Below are 19,352 nucleotides of genomic sequence, written 5' to 3'. Positions count from 1 at the left end.
CAGACCTCTAGCTTTATAGCACCATGATTTAGTTCACCCCCTCCATACCCACGCATACCTATGAAGTCTCAACTTGTCTCACCCGAAACATACCCAAAGCCCTGTAATTGCTGTAAGGCTGGACCCTTGGTCCTGCAGCCCGTATATCTGTCTCAGTTTCTCATTTGCAAGGTTTGCTGAAAAAATGTAGTCACTCAGAATTAAATGCTCATGAACTAATCTTTCTTCTAAAGTTCTCAAGGCATTTGGATTCTTGCACAATTTTGTTCGTGGCTAAAGTGTTTTTATCTCCTTAGGCCTAAAATTTGTAAAAGCAACAAGGTTCCAGTTTGTACAGCAGAGAGTAATTATCAGAAGCTTGCGGCTAAGCTTTAATCATCTTCGGCTCTTCAGAAATACGCTGGAAAGCCTCAACTCTTTCGTAGTCCAAGATATCAAATTCTAAGAACTTTTAATCTTATCTTCTTCTACAGTAAGTCCCTTATCTGATGGTGAATAGTTGAAGCATCTTAATGCACTTATTAGTAACAATTGCACAACCCTTCCTCCATAGTAGCATAGCAAATGATAGCAGATAAAGACCTGAATGGTCCATCCAGTCTGCTCAATAATCACACACATTATACAGTATATTCATGGTCAAATGGTCTTTTCTTTAATATTTCTGGACAATAGACCGTAGAAGTCCACCGAGGACATCTTGTTTCACAACAAAGGCTGCTTCAGGGGACAAACATAAGAACTAAGAATTGCTGCTGCTGGGTCAGACCAGTGGTCCATCGTGCCCAGCAGTCCACTGACGTGGCGGCCCTCTGGTCAAAGACCAGCGCCCTAACTGAGACTAGCCCTATCTGCATACGTTCTGGTTCAGTAGGAACTTGTCTAACTTTGTCTTGAATCCCTGGAGGGTGTTTTCCTCTATGACAGACTCCGGAAGAGCGTTCCAGTTTTCTACCACTCTCTGGGTGAAGAAGAACTTCCTTATGTTCGTACGGAATCTATCACGTTTCAACTTTAGAGAGTGCCCTCTCGTTCTCCCTACCTTGTGCTCTTACCACAACCGCTGGCAATGCGTTCCAGGGCTTAACTATTCTCTGAGTGCAAAAAAATTTCCTCTTATTTATTTTAAAAGTATTTCCGTGTAACGTCATCGAGTGTCCCCTAGTCTTTGTAATTTTTGACAGAGTGAAAAATTGATCCACTTGTACCTGTTCTACTCCACTCGGGATTTTGTAGACTTCAATCATAGCTCCCCTCAGCTGTCTCTTTTTCAAGCTGTAGAGCCCTGACTGTTTTAGTCTTTCCTCATACGAGAGAAGTTCCATCCCCTTTATCATCTTGGTCGCTCTTCTTTGAACCGTTTCTGGCGCCGCTATCCATAAAAAAGAAAAGGATAGACCTAAAAACCACTCATTCAAAGTTCTTATTAAAACAGTGGCATGCAATTGTTCAAGGTGAAATTCCTACTGCAGCTCCTTGTGACCCTGGATGTCACCTAACACTTCATCACCCCAGGTGCCTGTCTAAAAAAAAAATATCTAAACCAATTTGATTGTGTAAAACACACAGAAAAAGCAAGCAGTACCCAAGTCTTGTCCTCTTTACCCTTACCACATACTAAAAGACATTAGCTTACAAAGGTGCGCTAAGCTTTTTAGCCCGTGCTAAATGCTAACGTGTGCATGTTATCCTATGGATGCATTAGTGGTTAGCACACGCGTTGATTTAGTGTGCGCTAAATCCATGCTAAAATGCTTAGCACGATTTTGTAAAAGAGGACCTAAGGCCCATAATCTGTAAATGGTGCCAGGTTTTTAGGTGCTGCTTTAACTGCGTTTTAAACTGATTTTCAAGGTGGCTTCTAGGCACCTAAAAAACCAGCACTAGAATCACGCCTAATGCCACTCTAGGCCTGGCTAACGCCGGAAGTGGCATTAGGCATCATAAACCGCCTACAGAGGCACGATTCACGTCAAAGGTAAGCGCCAGAAATGTAGGCCTTGAAAACCCTAGCCTAGATTTCTGGCACGTACATTTTGCCAGAGGCACAATTCTCTAATCGGCGCTGATGCATGATTGGCACGCGATTGGCGGGTGCTTTTATTTATTTATTTTTTTCATTTTAAAAATATTTTTATTGAAATTTTAACATAAGAAATGTACATGAATAAATCAAAATCAAGGCGATTTTACAATTAAAATGATGCTTACGTACAAATCATAGTTGCAATGAAGACCAAAAGCATTTGTGTTATCTACCAATATACGTATGAAGTCATTTATTCAAAGACAGCTATAAATACTCTCATTTAGACCAGGGACTAGATTAATTTTGATTATGAAAGACCATTAAAATTACATTTATATATTATACTCAATAATATCAGTTGGATAGTATCTATAAATTAGGTTACAGAAGAAATACACTGGTACCTTGGAATCTGAATGCCCGAGAACTCGAACGTTTTGGAATCCAAACTTTTTTTTGTAGTAAATTTTGCCCCAGAATCCAAACTCTGCTTTGGAATCCGAACACCCTGCACATTGTATGTATGTGTTTCTGCCCCTAAAATCCAGTGTATTTACTGTTAAAATTTGAGTTTGTGGGACCCAGGAACGGATTAATCCAGTTTCCATTATTTTCAATGGGAAAAATTGTCTTGGAACTCGAACGTTTTGGAACTCGAACGGGGTTCTGGAATGGATTAAGTTTGGATTCCAAGGCATCACTGTATTTGCTGTCGGTGACCATATTTTATTAGATTTAAAGCTTTTATTAGTAAGGGAATTGGCTTTACATTCATATTTATGAATCATCATAATCGTTGCCTACCAGAATGATGTGTTCAATAACTGAGCTGATTTCCAATGCAAAAGAATCATTTGTATAGTGACAGCAATTAATGTATCAAGTAACTTGGAGTGCCAGACAAAGCGAGAGAACGAAAGAGAACAATGTCAAACGATAATTGAGAAGAAACAGGTAATATGGGACCTATCCCCCTCTTTTACAAAGGTGCGCTAACCAATTAGCACACGCTAATCGATTTAACGCATGCTAAAAGCATGTTAGTCTATAGATGCGTTCGTGTTTAGTGCATCCTAAATCAATTAGCGCGCGCTAATCGGTTAGCGCACCTTAGTAAAAGAAAGGGTAACTGTGTGATAGGTCTGGAATGTGTAGTTAGGCGGGTCGGGAGGGAGGCATTCCACCCTGGCTATCATCATGGTGGGGGCGCCGATACCCCTTCTCCACTCTACCCCACCTCGTCCCACTTCTCTCCCCCCCCGCCGCACACATACCCCCTTCCCTTCCCCCACACCTCTAATTGTCCACCGTCATAACAACTTGAACATGCTCCTCGCCACTGCTGATGTCACTTCCAGGTGCCACGTATAGGAAGTGACGTCAAAGGGAGGGGACACGATTGTGAGGAGCACGTTGACGTTGTCGGTCGCGGCAGTGTGCGTACTGCAGGGGGGTCAAGAATGAGACGAGGGCGTGGAAGGGGCGCCTCTTGCCCTCGCTACACCACTGCTGGAATGAGATGCTACTAGAGAGCAGGGGACACCATTTGCCAATGCTAGCATCGTCTGAACCCAGTGGCATCCCAGGTTTTATTTCATTTTTAATCTCTTACACAAACAGCCTCCTCCATCACATAACTCCCAGCTTATTAGAGAAGATATTTGGAAAATGACAGTCCGCATGCCCTACACTTAAGTTGACTGTGGTGTTTACATGATATGGCATTTACAATAAACAGTTCTTGTGGGGAGCAGCGAATTCCATTCGAGCTGGCTCACATTATTTTGCAACACCTCTGCAGACCATATCAAAATAAACTGGAAATTTAATTTTGTTGGTGCCGTGCCACACCCAGTGCATTGCACTCGCTGGTCTTTAATGCCTGGCAGTTCTTAAGAATACTGTACAAGTCAAAACAGGCTTTATATTTTCAGTGACGTTATTATACTTAAGACCAGAAATATCAAACCAAAGCAAAAAAGTCTTAAGAGCTATACCTCACAGACCTTGGCGGTGCAGCTTGTATGATTCAAAGTTTATACACACAAGCACCAGGATCGTCATCGGTCTCATAAATACTTTAAATATTTTAAGTTAGTTTTCATTTTAAATACTTTAAATAGTTTCTGATAGAAGAGTACTTGTAGAGAAAGAGATTAGTCTACGCGGATGGGGGTAAGCGCTCCAACATAGAACTATGTTTCACCTGCAAGGGCTATATCAAGGAATTCCCCCTGCAAATACATATAATATAGTAGCAATGTTAATGCCGAATTTGACAATACTTTAAGCATTTCTTAATAAGTATTATTGTTAAAAAAAAGTTACCGTATGTCAATAGACTCATGCTCCCCGCGTTCATCAGTTTTAACCAGGAAATATGGTGGCGGCTTTCTTTCATTATATACCCAAAAGGTGATGGCATCACTCTTAACGTAATCTAACCCTCCGGCAGACCTATCAGCTGATATATTTCCCTTCATTAAATCAATGTTATCCATTCGATTTCAGCATTTAACCCCATTGGTTTAACTCAGAAAATCATTTAGAGGTGTTTAGCTCTGTGGAAGACTGGAGGGAAACCAGTGAAACAGAATTTTCCAGTAACTCACAACCGTGATATTGCAACTTCGCATTATTCACTGCCAGAACAAAATATGTCCCTACTAATTAGGTGGAGTAGGAAGAGAAAGGTCTGGACTCGCCAGAATGAGACCAGATCCGTGCTAATTAATTGCATAGCTATTACTTTAAGAAGTTTGATGACTCACTAGTCTGGGAATTGGATATCTATTGGTTGATGAGTAAAGACTAAACCAGTGTCTCTCAAACTGTGTGCCCTGAAGAGATTCCGGGTGTGCCACAAGAGACTCCAGAATTTTACTTAAAAATTCCCTTCATAAGTATACACTAGAATAGGTGACATGCACGTCACGTATGCAAAAGTCTATCAATATTATGTGCATACAGATACAACCGCTCAGACAAGCATCATTCTTTGATGTGATTGGTCCTTGAAAACTAATGGCAAATCATTTTAATTTAATTTTTATTTTGTTATGCAGTAGTTATCCTAACTTGAGCAACAAAGGCTTTGTTACCATTTGGATCTTCTTATAAAAGCATCTTTGTGGACTTGGATTTTCAGTTCTGATAGAAATTAAATTGAGAAAAAGAGAACCGCAGATGGTGGATGATGAAATGGGTATTTGCTTGTCAACTATCGAGTCATGTTTTGAGTTAATTTGCACTCAAAAACAAGCACATCCATCGTATTAATTAGCAATTCTATTCTATCAACTTTAGTTTCACCGTTGTTACAATTACTCATACGTAGCTTAAAGAACTTTAAATTTAAAAATGCTTAAATTTAATATTTTGCAGGGTTTGCAATTTTATCATTTCAATTATAATGTGCTGCGAAAAACATTTGCTCCGTGTAGTGTGCCAGAGCTAAAATAGTTTGAGAAAAACTGGACTGAAAACTTATTTGCTGGATATAATTTGTATTGTGCTCAGTGAACAGTAAATAGTTGGGTACAGAAGAGAAAATTAATGACAAATCGTGCACTCAGCACTTGTTGCTCTAACCCCCCTCCCTCCCCCCCCCCTGCGATCTGTCGTGAAACAATGACGATACTCGGGCGTTTTCAACTAATGTGGAATTTTATTTGGCCGCAGCCATAACAGCACTATTACATCACAACTGTCATCAAATGAGCAGAATAGCAAATCATGAACCCGCGTCCGCCTCGTGTGATGCCGGATCGAGAGGGACGGCCTCCCTTCCGCTCACCCCCAATCTAGCTCGCCCCCTCCCCTTACTCCTTGCCGATTGGCCCCAAGGCTTCGGCCGATTTGTCTTCGCTCCTTCCTATGCGGATCGGAGCTTGTTTTTTCCAGAACTTGGAGATGTGGTTTCTTGCTTTTTGGAAATCAATACAGGGTCAAATAAATAATTTGTTAGAAAATCCAGTGGCATTATCCTATGACACCGTATTGTTTGGCATGTCAATGAGGGCTAAAAGCGAAATATCCTCTAATAATAACAGGCTTCTACTCATTATGACAGGGGTTGCGAATAACTGGAAAAATTGGAAGAGGCTGAATTACAGCTTTTGGTGGAACTCTTAATGCCACATATTCAAAATGGAAAGGATAATTGTTATGCAGCAGGGAAATTTTAAAAAATGTCTGGTTATTTGGGAGCCATTAACAAGATACACTTCCCCCTCCCCATTCGCGGTTTCCCTACTCGCGATTTCACATAATCGCAATTTTTTTTGGGGGGGGGGGGGGAGGAGGGAAAAAAAACTCCCCACAGCCATTTCTTAATGGCTATCTGCATGGGGCAGGAGCGTAGGAAGATCGTTCCTGCCCCAAAAACCAGCTAGACCACCAGGTAAGGTCGGGATGCCAGGGGAAGGCGGAAGGGAGGCGGGGGTGGGTCAGAGCCGGATATTTGCGGTTTTTCACCATTCGCGGTCCGGCTCTGCCCCTATCCCCTGCGAATAACGAGGGAGAAGTGTACTGTAAAGATTGAAATTATTTTATAGAATAAATATTAATTCCCTTATGTTCATACACAGCCAGGGTGGAGTGGGGGGGGGGGTGGAAATATTTTATGATTTCTTTTGTTTATGATTAATTGTTGGATATAAGGGAGGGAGGATATTTGATGAAAGCTATAATTTGATGATATAATAAGTATTGTTAAAGTATAAAATTATTGTATTTTGTGAGTTTAAAAAAAAAATGAATAAAGATTTACAAAAAAAAAAAAAAAAAAAGAAAATTCATCCTGGTATGCACTAATTGTTTGTGTAAAGTCAAAGACTTAGGGCTCTTTTCACTAAGGTGCGCTAGCGTTTTTTAGCGCGCGCAAACCCCGTGCTAAATGAAAAATACTAACGCAAGCTCTATGGAGGCGTCTAGCGTGCGCGTGCTAAAACCACTAGCGCACCTTCGTAAAAGGAGCCCTTAAAGGGATCTGATTTACTTTCACTGCTAGCTGAATATCAACCCTTCAGCTTTTTCCGCCAAACACCGATGCTAACAAGGACCAATACAGACATTGTCATGCCACTAAACATAAGGGTGTAAATTTACGCACTGAGTTTTGATGCAAAATATTGGTGCTAGCAGCTGACACGCCACGTGTGTATGTATATTTTTGGCCATATGACCAGCTTTCAACCACACCCCCCCAAAACATTCCAAACCTTGTGGAAGCTCTTCTCAAAATTCACCTAATTATCTTTCTGAGCTGAAATTCAGGGAAGCTTCTTAGCTATGCGAAAACGCTTCAGGCCTCTTGTCAGTCAGACTCAACGTGGATGAGTAAATGAACAGAATGGAGCAGTGCTGAACCGTGCAAATAATTGCTCAGGTTTGGTGTTTGGTGCTTTCTAATACAGCTCGCTTCAGAGAGAAGTTAAGCATTGTTTATTTCCTCTATAGAAAGAAATAATGACTTAGTTCTCATATGTATAGCAGACAATGAGGTACATTTACAGTACTTCCCCGATATTCGCGGGGGTTTCGTTCCAGGAACCCCCGCGAATCTCGAAAAACCCCAAATACGGTTTTTCAGGGGGAGCCTGAAGAGGGCAGCGGGAGAGGGCAACAGGAGAGCAGCCGGAGCCCCATGGGTGCAGGAAATCACTCGCGGTACGCTCCGACTGCCTCTTCCTGTACTAAGTCAGGCCTTATCCAATCAGGAGCAGGCCCGACTTATAATAATAATAATAACTTTATTATTGTATATCGCCATTCCCAGATGAGTTCTAGGCGGTTCACATTAATTAAACAGAGTTACAAGTGGTTCAATACAAGATTGATCAGAGTTGCGAACAGCGAAGAGAAGTAAGGGGGAGAGGGGGGAGTCAAGGGGGGGGTACAGTAGGGGAGAGGTGGAGGTTAATGAAGGGGTATTAAGGGTCCTGGTCTTGGAATAGGTGGTTTTTTTAGTAATTTTCTGAAGTCAAGGTAGTTGGGGGCCTTGAGGACCATTTGGGCTAGCCATGGATTTAGTTTGGCGGCCTGGAAGGTGAAGGTTTTGTCAAGGAATTTTTTTGAGTGGCATAGTTTTAGACTTAGTACAGGAAGAGGTGGTTGGAGCATACCACGAGTGATTTCCTGTGCTCCGGCTGCTCTCTCCTGCCTCTCCCGCTGCCCTCTCCTTGTCGGCGGTAAGCGGTCAGAAAATATCGCGAATCACTGGGACCGCGAACCGCCGACCGTGAACGACCAGGGGAACATTGTACTAACATCTCTGCTTTTTGCCCACACCACCTTAGGGCTCCTTTTTCATTGGCTTCCCATCAATCATCGTATCATCTTCAAAATTTCACTTTTGGTATTTAAAACTTTATCCACAAACGAACCGCAATTCATAAACAGGGTACTCATTCCATACAACTCTTCTCGCTCCCTTCGCTCATCAAGCCAAGGTCTTTTGGTGGTCCCTTCTTTGAAAGTGATCGGCACAAGACGACACGATATATTCTCAGTAGTTGCCCCTCAAACCTGGAATTCTCTCCCCCAATATATTAGAGACGAAAAAGATATTAGCCGTTTCAAAACTAATTTAAAAACCCTTCTGTTTAAAGATGCGTTTACCTCCTATATGGAATAATTGCAGTACAGCAGTCTTTTATTTAAAAAAAACAACAACTACCCCTCCTAATGTTTTCTCCTTTCCTGTTTCTCTTTTTTTAAAATGATTAATATTGTAACCTGAATCCCTCTTCCCTTCCATCCAGTTGAGTCTGTTGGTCTGTAGGTCAAACCCCCTTTTTTTATTTATTTATTATTATTATTATTATTACCTTGTATCTTAACGTATTTTCAAATTTGGATTTTATAGTAATTCGCTTAGTATTTTATGTGTTATCATTATTTTGTATTTTATTGTACATTCAAATTTGGATTTTAATGTACATCGCTTAGTATTTTATGTATAAGCGATTCATCAAATTTCGAATAAACTTGAAACTTGAAACTAGAAAAGGTCGGTTATATATCTGGGGGTAGGTGGTGTTGCTAGGATTTGGGAACAACGTGAGAGGGTTGGTCAGAAACTGATCAGGGGACGGGAGGAGCATGTTGAATTTGATCAAGGAGAGGGGTTCTGAAGCCGATTGGGAGCGGGTTCCGAAGCTGCTCATGCAGGTGAGAGGAGGGATGCATAATGCTTAAGTAGCCGGACACATGATGGAAGGACGTTACAGATGGTAGAAGTCTGATCAGCAGACAAGACTCTTGTTGCCACATCAAAGGCAGACAAGGCACAAATTATGTCATTTAACAGTAGTTCATTTAAATCCAAAAGCAGCTTCTGCAGGTTTTGGGTTTTTTTAAATTAAATCATTGAATTCAGTTGCCAGTTGTCTAAAATGCTTTAAGTTTTTACATATTGATACTAGTCTCAAGTTGTTAGAGAATGACTTGGGGACAAAGTTTGACCTGGTGCCCATGGGCTCTGACCCTGTCCTCCACCTCCTCTACAGGGAGGTCATTGTAGGCATCCACCCCTCGTTATGGATCGCACCGAAGCCAGATATTCAGCACTGGCTGCTGTCTGGCTACTGGTGCTGAACCTCTGATTTCATTTTAATCATAGTGGCTAGCATTTTTCTTAAGCTCTGACTACCACAGCTAAATATCGTCCCTGACTATTGAATTATTAAGAAGAAAAATTCAACCCTGGAATTATCCTAGGGCTTGGCATTATTCTTTGATGATTTTTCACCCTTTTTTTAAGCAACTAACAGGAAGTCCGAGCTGATCTTTTTCTCAACGGATTTTGTTGTACATGGTATTTCTGCTGTCTTTGTTATGTTGGGAATATATTTATAACCCATCAATCATGACTAGTTCTAATTGATTTACAATAAAACATTCGAAAAATTAAACGCATCAACATAACATCAACTAATACATGTAAAATCTCAAAACATATCACATCAGAAAGATAACCTGAGGTAAAAATGACCAAATAAAAAGTCTTCACCCTTTTCCTAACAGCGACTGGATCCACCTCTACTTTAATCAGTTGGAGGGGCATAATCAAAAGAAACGTCTAAATCCGTTTTGGGCCTAAGTCGCTAGTCACCCCAAGTCGGCAGTAGCTAAAGTCCATTCTCGAAAAATACATCCAAAATAATTTTATATATATATATTTTTTTTTTCGAGAATCGTCTACTTGTACATTCAGCCGTATTGATCGCCCAGACCGCTAAGTTGTCTATCTTTATACCCCATTCGCATCCAAAAATTTGTCCAAGTCATAAACACCTAGAATAAGTACTTTTGGGTGTGGGAGGGGCCAGCAAACACATGGCAACAGAGTAGTGGGGGGCACCTTACAGGACACTGATGCCAACTTCACAAAAAGGGTGCCACATAAACATCTCACCATAACTCCTTTATAGGTCACGGTGAGCCCTGCCCAAAATCTACTAGACACACCTGTCTACAACCCCAATAGTTGTTTTGGCTGCAGGTGCCACCTATATGGCAGTACAGTAGGATTGGGGGGGTTTAGAGGGCTCACATTTTCCACCATGAATGTAGTGGTCAGAGTGGCTTATGGGCCTGGCTCCTCCTCTTTATGGTTCACTAGCCCACCCGCTAGGCTACTTAAGACAGCTCTGTGCAGCTCTACTAGACTTTCCTATAGCAGGTGCTGGGAAGTCAGTGATCACTGGGGCAGTGTGTGGGGGTCTGTTCTTTGTGTCTGCAGTGCTTATCTGGTCACTTTGGATACCTTTTTGCCACTTAAGACCTGGTTTTACATGGCCTAAGTCACAAGGTCCTAGTTCCGTCCAGGCAGCCTCGTTAAATTTTCGGTTCTACTTGCAGTACGACTAAGTTTAGATCAGCCCACGACCCGCCCTCGCCACTTCTCCTAAAACGCCCCTTTTTGCTCGGGTCATACAGCAACTCTGAAAGGGCCTAAGTCATTTTGAGATACGTCTAAAACCCGGACGACTTGTCTTTTAGATCATCCAAGTACCGATTTAGGCGGGTTTTTAGACATATTTTATTATTATTATTATGAGCCCCTTAGCCTATAGGAAGAGGAGGAGATAGTGGATGCTGCGGATGAAGAGACTGGATGGGCCATTTGGTGTTTATCTGCCATCCTGTTTCTATGTTTCTATTACCATAAAGCTCTATGACCTCACAATGCAAGTGTTAAGAGGCTTAGCTTATAATAATAAAGCTCTATGACCTCACAATGCAAGTGTTAAGAGCCTTAGCCTATAATCTTAAGGTTCTAAGACCTCACAATGCAGGTGTAAAGAGTCTTAGCCAATAGGGAGTGGAGGAGATAGTGGATGCTGCGGATGGAGAGACTGGATGGGCCATTTGGCCTTTATCTGCCATCCTGTTTCTATGTTTCTATTATCATAAAGCTCTACGACCTCACAATGCAAGTGTTAAGAGGCTTAGCTTATAATAATAAAGCTCTATGACCTCACAATGCAAGTGTTAAGAGCCTTAGCCTATAATCTTAAGGTTCTAAGACCTTACAATGCAGGTGTAAAGAGTCTTAGCCAATAGGGAGTGGAGGAGATAGTGGATGCTGCGGATGGAGAGACTGGATGGGCCATTTGGCCTTTATCTGCCATCCTGTTTCTACGTTTCTATTACCATAAAGCTCTATGACCTCACAATGCAAATGTTAAGAGCCTTAGCCAATAGGGAGAGGATAGTAGATGCTGTGGATGGGCCATTTGGCCTTTATCTGCCATCATGTTTCTATGTTTCTATTACCCTAAAGCTCTATGACCTCACAATGCAAATGTTAAGAGCCTTAGCCAATAGGGAGAGAAGATGCAAATGTTAAGAGCCTTAGCCTAAAATCATAAGGTTCTAAGACCTCACAATGCACAATGCGCTTCTGGAGGCTGTGATAGGCCGGAGCACGTTACAAGGCTTCAAAGAAGGTTTGGATAGGTTCCTAGAGGATAAAGGAATTGAGGGGTACAGATAGGAGTAGAGGTAGGTCATAGGGATAGTCAGGGACCAATGCTCAGGCAATGGGCCTGATGGGCCGCCGCGGGAGCGGACCGCTGGGCGAGATGGACCTCTGGTCTGCCTCAGCGGAGGCAACTTCTTATGTTCTTATGTTCTTAATGCAGGTGTAAAGAGTCTTAGCCAATAGGGAGAGGATAGTGGATGCTGCGGATGGGCCATTTGGCTTTTATCTGCCATCATGTTTCTATACATGGTGCTTAGGTTAGGTGCTGCTAGATGCATACATCAGTGGCACCTTGCGTCACCTAACTAAAATTCACATACAACTTAATTTTTTAAAAAAAAATGAGTTAAATGGCGTGGTGATGGTTCACGCCATTCCAAAAAATCCATAAAATCATTTTTTTAAATTGCTAATTTAGGTTATGCGCAGGTATCCATGCAGCACCTAATGATGCATAACTGAAAAGTAGGCATAATTAGAGGGTGGAGAATAGGCAAGGTAGACTTAAGCATCCCTAGGCATTCGAGTTAGGTATCCAGCAACAGGCATCACTATTTCTTTAGCTGGCCCCAAATTGCGGAATGCATTGAATGGACCATTGAGATTATATTTACAACTTTGGCCCCCTTTTTACTAAACCACGCTAGCATTTTTTTTAGCGCCAGGAGCCGCGCTGAATGCCGCGCTCTGCTCCCGATGCTAAAAACCACTAGGATCTTTTTATTTGCTGAATTCTTTTTACCGAGTTTGTGTGTTTTTTTGTATGAATTTGTATTTTTGGGTAGGTCTCATTTTATGCACGTTCATTTGTAATCCGCCTAGTTGATAGGTGGAATAGAAAATTTTAATAATAAAATAAGCACGCACACCTAGGCACCACAAGCGGTGCCTAGTAGTGAATTGGCAAACACACTTACAAATTAGGCGCCTTTTATGGAATCAGGCCCTGTATTTTTAAGCCAGCTCGCACCTTTATAGTTATCTCAATATTCAGAGCTATACATAAGAACATAAGCATTGCCTCTGCCGGGTCAGACCAGGGGTCCATCGTGCACAGCAGTCCGCTCCCGCGGCAGCCCCCCAGGTCCATGACCTGTAAGTGATCCTTTACCTAAATCGTGTATTCCCTATTCATTCAGTGTCCTGTATAGTTACCCTCTATCTGTATCCTTCAATCCCCTTCTCCTTCAGGAAGTCATCCAATCCCTTTTTGAAACCCCAAATTGTACCCTGTCCTATCACCTCTTCTGGGAGCGCATTCCAGGTGTCCACCACCCTCTGAGTGAAGAAGAACTTCCTAGCATTCGTCTTGAATCTGTCTCCTTTCAGTTTTTCTGAATGCCCTCTTGTTTTTGTTGCCCCCGCTAGTCTGAAGAATCTGTCCCTCTCCACCTTCTCTGTGCCTTTCATGATTTTATAAGTCTCTATCATGTCCCCTCTAAGTCTCCGCTTTTCCAGGGTAAAGAGCCTCAGCTTCTCTAGCCTTTCAGCATAGGAAAGGTTTTCCATGCCTTTTATCATCCTTGTTGCTCTTTTCTGGACCCTCTCGAGCATCGCCATATCCTTCTTAAGGTACGGCGACCAGTATCGGACGCAGTACTCCAGATGCAGGCGCATCATTGCTCTATACAGCGGCAGGATCATTTCCTTCGTTCTGGTAGTGCCAGTTTTTGGACACTGCCCAACATTCTGTTCGCTTTCTTTGAGGCCGCTGCACATGGCGCCGCCGGCTTCATTGTTTTATCCACCAATACCCCCCAAGTCTTTTTCTAGGTTGCCTTCCCCCAGTACCCTCCCTCCCTCCCATCGTATAGCTGTGCATAAAGATAGGGCTATTTATATAGAGTAATCTTATTTATGTCCTAACGGACTCCACCCCTGAAACACTGCTGGAATGTCCCCAACATAGCTGGCTTGTATTTCGGCACTAGCCAGTCAGTTTCAGCAAAGATATAGTGACTGGTTAACTGCAGCAGGAAATGGCCGGAGAGTCACCGATAAGCAAATGAAGCTGTAGGCGGTCATTCCTGGACGATGAACTCACTTTGCCTCCATTTGTAAGTACCAGGCAGTAACACTGTGCCAAGCGTGAGCTTCTTGACTAATTTTCTTGTGAAATATATCTTGCATAATAAAGGGCAGTAATTCTCTCATTTTAATTAGTCCTGGAGCTGCCACTCTCTAACACGCTTTTATTTATCTCTTCCCCATGTGATGGTAGCTAGTGCATAGATGTTGAACTCTAGGTTTCTTCTAGACAAATCACAATAATTCAGATCGGACAAGGTTATCATGCCGCTGTACCGGGCCATGGTACGCCCCCCCCCCCCCACCTGGAATACTGCGTCCAGCACTGGTCGCCATACATAAGAACATAAGCAATGCCTCTGCTGGGTCAGACCTGAGGTCCATCGTGCCCAGCAACCCACTTACGCGGAAGCCCAACAGGACATTGTACTACTCGAAAGGATCCAGAGAAGAGCGACCAAAATGGTTAAGGGGCTGGAGGAGTTGCCGTACAGCGAGAGATTAAAGAAATTGGGCCTCTTCTCCCTTGAAAAGAGGAGACTGAGAGAGGACATGATCGAAACATTCAAGATAATGAAGGGAATAGACTTAGTAGATAAAGACAGGTTGCTCACCCTCTCCAAGGTAGAGAGAATGAGAGGGCACTCTCTAAAGTTGAAAGGGGATAGATTCCGTACAAACGTAAGGAAGTTCATCTTCACCCAGAGAGTGGTAGAAAACTGGAACTCTCTTCTGGAGTCTGTTATAGGGACACCCTCCAGGGACTAAAGACAAAGTTAGACAAGTTCCTGCTGAACCAGAACGTACATAGATAAAGCTAGACTCATTTAGAGCACTGGTCATTGACCTAAAGGCTGCCGCGGGAGCGGACTGCTGGGCACGATGGACCACTGGTCTGACCCAGCAGCGACAATTCTTATGTCCTTATGTTCTTAGATGTTCCTTGCTTACTGTGTATCCAGTGGCGTAGTAAGGAGGGGCTAAGGGAGGTGGTCCACCCCGGGTGCCATGTTGACGAGGGCACTGGCACCCCTCCTCAACTTCTTGCCACTCCTCCCCTTGCCACGCATGCTTGCCCCCATCCCTTCCCCTGTGCCTCTAGTCCTTCCCCACCGTGAGCAACAACTTCAACGTGTTCCTCACGACCGCGTCAGCTCTCCCACCGACATCACTTCCAGGGGCCTTGCGTAGGAAGTGACATCAGAGGGAGAGACGCCGGGGTCTCGAGGAGCACCTTGACGTTGTTACTCATGGCAGTGAACAACTAGAGGTATGGGGATATGCGTGCGGCAGGGGGGGGGCACCTCTCACCCTCGCTATGCCACTATCTCCCTCTTTTACTGAGGTACGCTAATCAATTTAGCGCGCACTAAATGCTAATGCATCCATAGGCTAACATGCACACGTGTAGCACGCGCTAAATCGGTTAGCGCACCTTGGTAAAAGAAGGCCTATGTGTATCTCAGTGGTTTTTATTTTGCCCATGTTATATAAAGTTCTCACCTACTATCTTTACTGAAAAGATACCTTCCAATCCTGGTTATCACTCACCCATGGTTCAGCGGTTGCAACCACGTCAATGATTTAGGGGCAAATTCTATAAGAAGCGTCCAAAGGTTAGGCGCCGCTATAGGCAGATAGGTGCTGTTTGGCGAATCGCGTTGAGTGGCACCTATTTTGGAGGCGCCCAATAAATAGGCCATCTCTAGGCATAACTAAAAGTTAGGCGGCCATGCGAGCACTTAAGCATGCTTAAGAGCAGCGATTCTATAACAAGGCACCCAACACATAGCCACGCCCACGCCTATCATGCTTAGCGCCTATTTTTTTTAAGGCCACCTAAATTTTTTAGAGGCACCTAGTTACAGAATCACTCTTTCTTGCTAGGCACCTATCTAGTTGGGCGCCTCCAACATAGGTGCCTAACATTGGCCGCTGGTTCCTAGTGGTAGCTTCTAGGTCAATGATTTTGTTAAATAGACCAGTGTTCTTCAATGAAAAGGCCCAGGGGCCAATAGTGGCCCCTGGAGACCTCTGGGACAGTCCTCGTTGTCATTTTGTCTGTTATTCCCTGACTCTTTACCCAAGCTCATGACAGAAAGGGGGAAGTAAAACAGAGGAAGAGCTGCACGCGTGAAGGACAAGACATTTCTCAATAGGTGAAGAGAATGTATTTGGAAATGCCTACTCCCTAGAGGATACACCCAATAAAAGTCTGAAGGAAGGCTAGAGGGTGAATGACATTGACATACACTGATCAGCAGTATCAAGACTTCGCAAGGGGAGATAACTGGCGGCTCTTCTCCAGCTGATTTGGATCCAAAGTTGGCCAGACTTAAAAAATAAGTGAAATATTTGATCACTTTATGGGATATTTAGGTGGTGGGTTCCCCAAGGAAGGGCATTATTTGGTAGAGCAGTCGCTTGAGGGGTTTATGGTGTAGGGAAACGCCTCTTATTTCAGAAGGCCTACATAGTGGGTCATAAATGTTTTATGCGAGGTGGTTCCCCACCCACCCCTACCCCCAGTTTTTGGTATTGGAGAAACCAATTCCACCGGATACTTTTGTTTGAGGTATGGGAGGTTTGTAGATCTCCTAAACGTACTCGTTTGTTTTTGCAGATTTGGAACCCATGGGAGGGTGTAGATGGACTGGAGTGAGCTTTGACGGTGACTTGAGGAACCTAAGAACAGTACTGGGCAGAGCTTTGGATTCTTGCCCAGAAATAGCTAAGAAGAAGAAGGAAAAAAAAACCCAACAAATTTTTAAATTGAATCAAGTTGGGAAGACTAGATGGACCATTTGGGTCTTTATCTGCCATCATCTACTATGTTACCTCCAGTCTCTCTCTCCTAGAGCTCGCAACGTGGTTCTCAATGATTTAAGTTAAGTTTCTGCAGTATCTTGAATAGTTCCTATTTCCCGGGTACCAGAGTCACCTTCCATTGGGGGGGGGGGAAGGTGTTGTTTTTTTATATATATAATGTTTGAAGGAATGATATTGATTCTATTGTTTGAAAGAGTGGAGATTTCAGAGGGGTGGCTCTGCTTGTGTTGTATACATATGCATTACGGTTTATCTTGGTATGTTCTTCAATGTTGCCCAATTTCTTTCCTTCAATAAAAATCATTCGAACATAAAAAATAAGTGAAGACCACCGAAATAGACAATAGGACAAAACTTTATTTAAAAAATCAGGCCTCGGCCATAGTTTTAACATTTGATGTACTTAATTCATGAATCCAGTCTTAAAACTAAAATTCACCTGGAAGCACATGGAAGTCAAAAGCACACAAACCATCAAATATCAATTTTAAATCAGCCACAGTGGAAGAGGAAGAAAATCTGCCTCCTGCCGAAGATTTCTGAAGGGATAGAGAGGATGGGGGAGGGAAGGAGATTGAGGGGATACATTAAGCTCCTGAATCTTTTGATCAGGATATTGGGGAGATAAGTGGGGGAAGGGAGGGCTTGCTCCTTCACTACTTAAAGGAAGTCAGATTTGAGGGCTATTTAAGAACGTAGAGGGGGAGGGACCCTTGGCTCATTGTGACATCATGGGAAATCAGATCCCCACTGGCTAATATAAAATTTAACTACAGTCACTGAGGTGATGTTTACATTCAAGACACATTAATACTAATTATATGTTAATGCATTAATCCATTTTAACAGCAATAAACTAATTTCCATGCACTTTCATGTGACACGGCTCATTACAAATTTTTTCTAATTAGTCCAGTGTTTTGGGTGGGGCATTAACAGTAACTCAACTATGTAACATTCTTTAATGCATGCAATGCTCTTTGGTAAATACTACAAGTTATCATTTCTATGGCGTCACTAGACATACGCAGCGTTGTACGTCAAAACACAGAAGAGACACTCCCTGCTCGAAAGAGCTTACAATCTAGTCAAGACAGACAAACTGGACAAGAAGGTGCATCAATACACTGTGCTCAGGTGGTGGAACCATATACAGTTGAATTATGATGTCATCAAGAATTCTGGGTATGACCCAGATGCATTGTGATGTCACTGAGCATTAAGACATCTATTACTAGTACCGGTTATTTCTTTAGTGCTACTAGAAATACTCAGTGCTGTATACCAAAATACAAAAGAGACGGTCCCTGCTCAAAAGAGCTTACAATCTAGTCAAGACAGACAAACTGGACAATAAGGTGCATCAATACACAGTGCTCAGGTGGGGGAACCATATACAGCTGCATTATGATGTCATCAAGAATTCTGGGTATGACCCAGATGCATTGTGATGTCACTGAGCGTTCAGACAGCTTCTAGTACTACCACTAATCATTTCTATAGCGCCACTAGACATACGCAGATCTATACATCAATAAACAGAAGAGAGCTTACGATCTAGTCAAGACACACAAGACTGGACAAGAAGGAGCATCAATACAGTGGTCAGATGAGGGAATTACAGAGGGAATGATAAGACAGAAACTGGTGCTTGGAAGGTGGGTTGGCGGTTGGATTTGAAAGCAGCTTTGAGTCTACATTTGAAGACTGCCAGAGACGGAGCCCAACGTATCGAGTCAGGATTCCGGAATGTTATCGTTCTTTGAGATTCTGGAATCTTGCTATTATTTGGAATTCCTAAAGAGTAGCAACATTCCATGTGGAATCTCCGAAGAGTAGGAACATTCCATGCTACAACAGTACTACTAATCATTTCTATGGCGCTACTAGACATACCCAGCACTGTACATTAAAACAGAGCAGAGACAGTCCCTGGTCAAAAGAGCTTACAATATAGTCAAGACAGACAAACTGGACAAGAAGGTGCATCGATACACAGAGCTCAGGTGGGGGAACTACAGCGAGAATGATAAGACAGATATTGGGTGCTTGGAAGGTGGATTGAAGTTTGGAATTGAAAGCAGATTCAAAGAAGTGGGACCCGTATGTTTCTATAAACCTCACAGTGATTGAAATATTCTTAATATCTCTGATGAATATGCAAACTCCAGCACAAAAGAAGCTAAAACCTTACACGTATTTAAATTTGTTTGTAAAAGCTATAAATTACTCATTCATTAATAATGCATTTTTCATATTATCATAGCACCATATAGTGAATATACTCAATGAAGCAATAGAAATTTTCCCTAAACATCCAAAGTTGTCAATAAGAATGCTTTAGTTCATGTCTTTCGTATCATGTCCAAAGTTCAACTTGAAATACAATTCTGATGAATGGGGGGAGAGGGGGGTCTCTTGTACCTCCTATAAAGCTTACAGGGAACATTACCCACAGGACAATTTGCAGACGAT

The 19,352-nt window shown here is 42.6% G+C and overlaps 1 protein-coding gene across 2 annotated transcripts in view; it reads right to left on the bottom strand.

The window, feature by feature from the left end:
- The window catches only part of LOC117369430 (protein-glutamine gamma-glutamyltransferase E-like), a 43,087-nt gene extending 41,815 nt beyond the window's left edge, over positions 1-1,272 (bottom strand). For both annotated transcript variants that reach the window (XM_033964005.1, XM_033964006.1), the window contains exon 1: positions 1,209-1,272. The gene's annotated coding sequence lies outside the window, so the exon portion shown is untranslated. The remainder of the gene's footprint in view (positions 1-1,208) is intronic.
- Positions 1,273-19,352: the final 18,080 nt, after the last annotated feature.

This window comes from Geotrypetes seraphini, chromosome 11 (assembly GCF_902459505.1).
Source record: "Geotrypetes seraphini chromosome 11, aGeoSer1.1, whole genome shotgun sequence".
Classification (NCBI taxonomy): Eukaryota; Metazoa; Chordata; class Amphibia; order Gymnophiona; family Dermophiidae; genus Geotrypetes; species Geotrypetes seraphini.
Note: the sequence above shows the minus strand (reverse complement) of the source record. Positions and strands in the feature narration are given on the sequence as shown.